The following is a 5,949-nucleotide window of genomic DNA, read 5'->3' as shown; positions in this document are numbered from 1 at the left end:
GTAGAAATTACACACGAACCAAAGACTTTTCCTGGTTATGATATACGTAATGTTCGGACACACCATCATGCATGTGCGAGCCTACTAACACCTTTTTTGGGCCCACTTACACCTTTTTTATCTTCTACTATTAAAGTTCAAAAAATTCGCGCATGATGGACTTTGAACTCGCGACGTCTAGGCATCGTATAAACCGTCGTGACTGTGAAGAGTAAAACAAGAGAGAGGGAGAGAGAGAGAGAGCAAATGATGGAACACTCATCTCATTGATTGAAGATTTGGGTATATATACCCGGTACAAAGGCGGTTTACAAGGAGTGGTTGCCAGACTAAGAAATTGACATAAGGAGGATTATCCCCTAATTAATATAATTAATTTATTCCTAACACCCCCCTAATCAATTCTTGTATTTGTAATATATGTCGTGTTGATAAAGAATCCTCCTTGTATGTGATTGCCTTCGATAATGTTCACCATTTTCATTTTGATAAAGATTCCTCCAAAAACACTGTGGAAAAAATATGAGGAGAATGGTATTTGATATGTTGTTAAAACTCCTTTAAACCCCATGGGAAAAATAAGGAGAAAATGATACAACATATAATGATTATTGTCTCATGATAACTCATTTGAGAAAAACCTTTGTATAAGGACAAAACTCATATGTGAGTTTAAAGAACAATAAATATGTCTTGAGTACTTCATTTAAAAACCCCGTTAGGGAAAATAGGAAGTATGACATATGACCTTTGATAAGATATTGCCTCTAAAAAGGATCGAGATGGACCTAGAGGGGGGGGGTGAATAGGTACAAATCCAAATTTTAATAATTACTTAGCAATTTTAGGCTAAAGTGCGGAATATGAGTGTAAGCCTAATAATTGCTATGACAAAGAGTAAGCTATTTGGAGTGAAGTAAGACAAGCGGTAAACAATAATCAAATACAAGTATGTAATAAGGATTAACACAAGTAGAGAGTTAGGGTTAGGAATAACCGAAACTCCGAGAGAGACAAGGATGTATCCTGATGTTCACTTCCTTGGAGGGAAGCTACGTCACCGTTAGAGGTGCGGATGTTACCACGAAGGCACACCAACGCCACGAAGGCTCACCCTATTCTCCCTTTGAGATAACTCCACGAAGGCGTTTCTCAACCACTAGTGGTAAGCCTTGAGGTGGCTTCCAAACCTTCACAAACTTTCCGGGGGATATCACAATGGTTTGATTCCTCTCCGAAGACTCCTACCGCCTAGGAGTCTCCAAACTCCAAGAGTAACAAGATCACGGGGATTGCTCAAAACTTGCTCAAATCACAAATCACTTTGGTGGGAAGGAGGAGAGGGAGACGATCTATCTTTTGATTGGAACAACACTCAAAAGGACTCACAAATGCTCTTGGGATCTAGGATTTGGTGTAGACAAGAGTGAATGAGAGGAAAGGTGTTCTTGGGTGTATTCTAGCTGTGTTGAACACCCTTTCACGAGGTGGGAGAAGAGTATATATAGTGTGGAGTGAAATCCAGCCGTTGGAGGTGCATTAAGTTACTCAGGGTCCGGACGTACGATACATGCCGGAAGTCCGGGCGTCCGCGAGGGGTCGGTCGTCCGAGGCCTGTAGGCATGACTAGAACTCTTTTGAATTTATCAGTGACCGGACGTCCGACAGGGGTCGGTCGTCCGAGGCCTGTAGATATGAATGAACCTATTTTGAATTTATCAGTGTCCGGACGTCCGGAGAGGACCGGAAATCTGAGTTATACAGCTCAACTTCTACTGGTGGTAGTTTCCGGATTTTCGATTGGGGTCGGACGTCCGGCGCTTGGACGTCCGGAGGGAGCCGGAATTCCGAGATATATAACACAAATTCTACTGGTGCAGGCTACCGGATTTCCGGGGCTTGGCCGGACGTCCGGACCTCGGATGTCCGGAGGGAGCCAGATTTCCAAGTTATATGCCTCACAAACTACTGGTGACGGGCTGCGGATTTCCGAAGCCAGCCGGACGTCCGGCCCTCGGACGTCCGAAGGGAGCCTGATGTCCGAGGCAATGGACATGTTTTGAATTGAGGACAGAGTGGAGAGTATGTGGTGTTTGGTATGATAGTAAAGATGTGGTATGAGCAAGTTCATCGCAAAACCTGTGATCCCCTCTTAATAGTGCAGGATCCCTATACTCAATATCAGTAAACTCAAAAGACTACTCTACATCATCTCTTCTTGATCCTGAGCCTTCTCGAAATATAAATCACCAATCTTTTCAGACAACCTTTGGCACATAAATCTCAATCTACTAAAGTACTTGCCGTCCTGAGATACACCCAAAAATAGGATTAGTTTCCTAGTATGTGTTGTCATTAACACCAAAAGACGATTAGGGGCATAGCATGCACTTTCAGCCTCATGAAAAACCGTTATGAATAATCTATTGGATTTTCCAATATTTTGTTTGCAAATTGTTATCTCACCTTCTATAGTTCGTGAGGGTAAGTGTTTTTCGAGTAACGTGCTTTATGATATTGCTCTTTATACAACCTATAAGTAGTGAGTAACACAAGTGATATCATGTTGATAAATCAAGTTATGTGAATCTGATGAATTTCAACCACATGATTTTGAGTGTGGTTAATCATTCTGCTGAGCTACACATATTTTGCAATGCTTTTAGATAAAGCTATTATGTGAGAATGATAAGTGGAAGCAGTCATTAGAGTCAATTTAGATAACTTCCATAAGAAGAATATTCCAATGAATGGTAATTGAAATGGCATTGTTGGGATCTAATAAATAGCCAATATCATTACATCGTATAATAGTCATATCTATTCTTGGGGGTTGCACTGTGAACAAACATAAAAAATATGGTGTGAGGCCTAACATAGTTTGCAATCATATGAGTGCTTGGGCATTGCATGTATAGACATTAATGATGAGGTAGACTGATATGTATTCTTGAGGGAATGCTCAAGTTTTAAACTTAAGCTAAATTTGGTTGAATCCGAATTTTCTGTCTTAAGAAGATTTGTTTATGTTAATTTATGTATAGACATTAATGATGAGGTCATCGATATACACTAAGGTGATATAAGGAATTCAAATTTGGGAATCCTTTATTAACACATAAACAATCATCATTCTTTGAGTAATCCTTTGAAGAAGGAACTCATCTAGTCGGTAGTACTATATGACTCACGACTATTTCGAGACATAGATTGACTTATGAAGGTTTAGACAATACATGTTGCGATTTGTTTTTGGATTCAGAACTGTAAGGTCTTCAGGGACTTCAATATAGATTTCTGAAATGAGTGACTCATATGAGTATGTAGCCACTTCATCCATCAACTACACGGGTAATATTCTTTTATTGCCAATGCTATTTGGTATCGAAATGTAGTTCCACTCATACCAAAAGGGTATGTTACATCGTAATTGATGTTGGGTCTCTGCGTGAACCCTTTTGCTACAAGCCTCACTTGCTCACCACCTCATTGAATTTGTCTAGGAATGAGAAGTTTTTAGTATTTCATATGGAAGATACTTATGAGGAGTAGGTATTACTGTGGTGAATACCACTCGTTTGTAGAGCAAGTGCTATTCTTTATAACTTGCTTCCTTTTATGTGAACTAACATGAGTGCAAGAGGCACTCTACCATGGATTTTAGTTTAGAGCCCAAAAGGTTTTAGCAATTTTTAGAAGATAGTCGACAAATGTAGTCTTCTATTATATGGTTCTGGAGGAATCGATGAAATTTGTGGAAATATTTATTCCTTTTAACCCCTTGTGGTTTCCAACAACAATGTAGTCAAGGTGTTTTGATGTCCTGTCACCAAAACATTTGTGCACATTTATGACGGGCTTTAGATGATGAGCATCCCATGAGGTGTCTTTGAACTTGATGTTGAATTACATTTACTGGTTGAGGATCTAATTCCCTCAATTTTCACGGAAGCATATGCGAGATTATATCTCGTGTGGTCACATTTCTCCCCGTGTCGCTCTCATTTGGGGAGAAGAGTGGTTTATCATGTACCTCCACTCTCTCTGACACTTTACTGCAGGAATACAAAATTTAGTGACACCTTTGTCATTAGTAAATGTATGTGGCTGATTTGTAATGTGTTGCAAATATATGATTCCGTAAACAATTTGTTCAGATTCTCTGAGTACGTGTATATAAGGACCGAATGTCAATAATATTTATAATTTATTTTTCGGCATTCTTTGTGGTACTTATCTCCCCCTAATGCTGAAAAATATCCTTATTGCTCATGCAATCAGCATACGAGCTATAAATAATTTTGATTGACAAACAAATTGTTATTTCTCACAAAGAACCCTATTTTTTGTGAGGGCCCATTGATGTACGATGCGATGGTGATACCGGTATGTAATCAAATTATCACAGACGGGAAATACTTGGTTCATTTCCACATAGTTACTACAAGAGGGAAGTAGTATGATATGCAGTTGGTATGATTTAGATCATACTTACGGTGTGTAAGGCCGTACGTGTCCAGCAAAAGCTGGTAATTTACAATTCTTTAAGATTGGTCATGTAATTACTTCCACTATCTTTAATAAGATATTGAATTAAATCATTCTGGATTTTTACATAAGGTACCATTGCTCGTTAAATGAGTTCAACAACATTGTCCATTTGAATGGGTTTATCCTGTGTTTAGGATAATTTTCTCTTACTTTGATAAGTCAAGTTGATAATGTGTGAAGAGTAAAATGAGAGGGGGAGAGCAAATTATGGAATGCTCATCTTATTGATTGAAGATTTGGGTATATATACCCGATACGAAGGAGATTTAGAAGGAGCGGTTGTCAAACTAAGAACCGACATAAGCAGGGATTATCTCTTAATTAATCTAATTAATTTATTCCTAATAGTGACCAATAGGTCACGCTAGCAGTTGTTGCTACTATAGGTATGACATTGCTCTTATCTCCTATCTCCTATATCTAAATAGCTAGCCCCCACTAACTATTTTTCTCAACATGCAAGCATACCACATCATCACACAACATGCATGAGAAAAGGCTCACCCCTACTATCATATGTTTCTCAACTTCTATATCTAAATAGCTAGCCCCCACTAATTATTTCTCTCAACATGCAAGCATACCACATCACACACAACATGCATGAAAAAAGGCTCACCCCCACTTTCATATGTTTCTCAACATTCAAGCATGCCACTTCAACATTAAACATGCATAAAAAAGATCCATCTCAACGTGCAAACATACATGAAAAATTTCGTTTTGTTTATAATTAATTAACATTTTACAATTATACAGTGATAAAACATAATAAATTATATGTATTTTAATTTTAGTCTTTTATATTATTACTTCAAATATTCACGTTTCACACAGTAAATTACATTGAAATATGTTACAAAAAAATTCCACAATGATTTGCGGGGTATCATTTAGTTTGAAAACCGGACAGCCCAAAAAAATTCCACAATGACGTGCGTGCGGCCGTTCAATATTTTAATATGGCCCACGCAAGATTTGTTGGTTTGGGTCCTTAATTAATTGCCCCGGTTGCTTGTTTCGCTAATTACATCCGCTATAAATGCCATCGTTGCTTTGTAATCCAGTGCTTCCGGATTGAACGTATGCATCAACATATATCACGCCAAATACCTTTCATTATAGAAAAAATCTAGTAGGTGGTGATTTGCTTCACACAAAATAATATAAGAGAATAATTATTATTTGAGATGCACTTTGTGCAGTCCAACAGAGTACTTAGGTGGCATGGAACTGATGGAAGCATTATTCTTTATCAGTAGAAGCATCATTTTTATGGTATGATGAGAACCTATTTATTCAATAAGTATCGACCGTATTGATAGAAATATTATTCGGATAGATAGAAGCATTGTTTCTATGCTATGGTAACATTTCGATGATTTGTAAATATATTTT

This window comes from Hordeum vulgare, chromosome 7H (assembly GCF_904849725.1).
Source record: "Hordeum vulgare subsp. vulgare chromosome 7H, MorexV3_pseudomolecules_assembly, whole genome shotgun sequence".
NCBI classification, from domain to species: domain Eukaryota; kingdom Viridiplantae; phylum Streptophyta; class Magnoliopsida; order Poales; family Poaceae; genus Hordeum; species Hordeum vulgare.
This window is presented reverse-complemented; position numbering follows the sequence as displayed.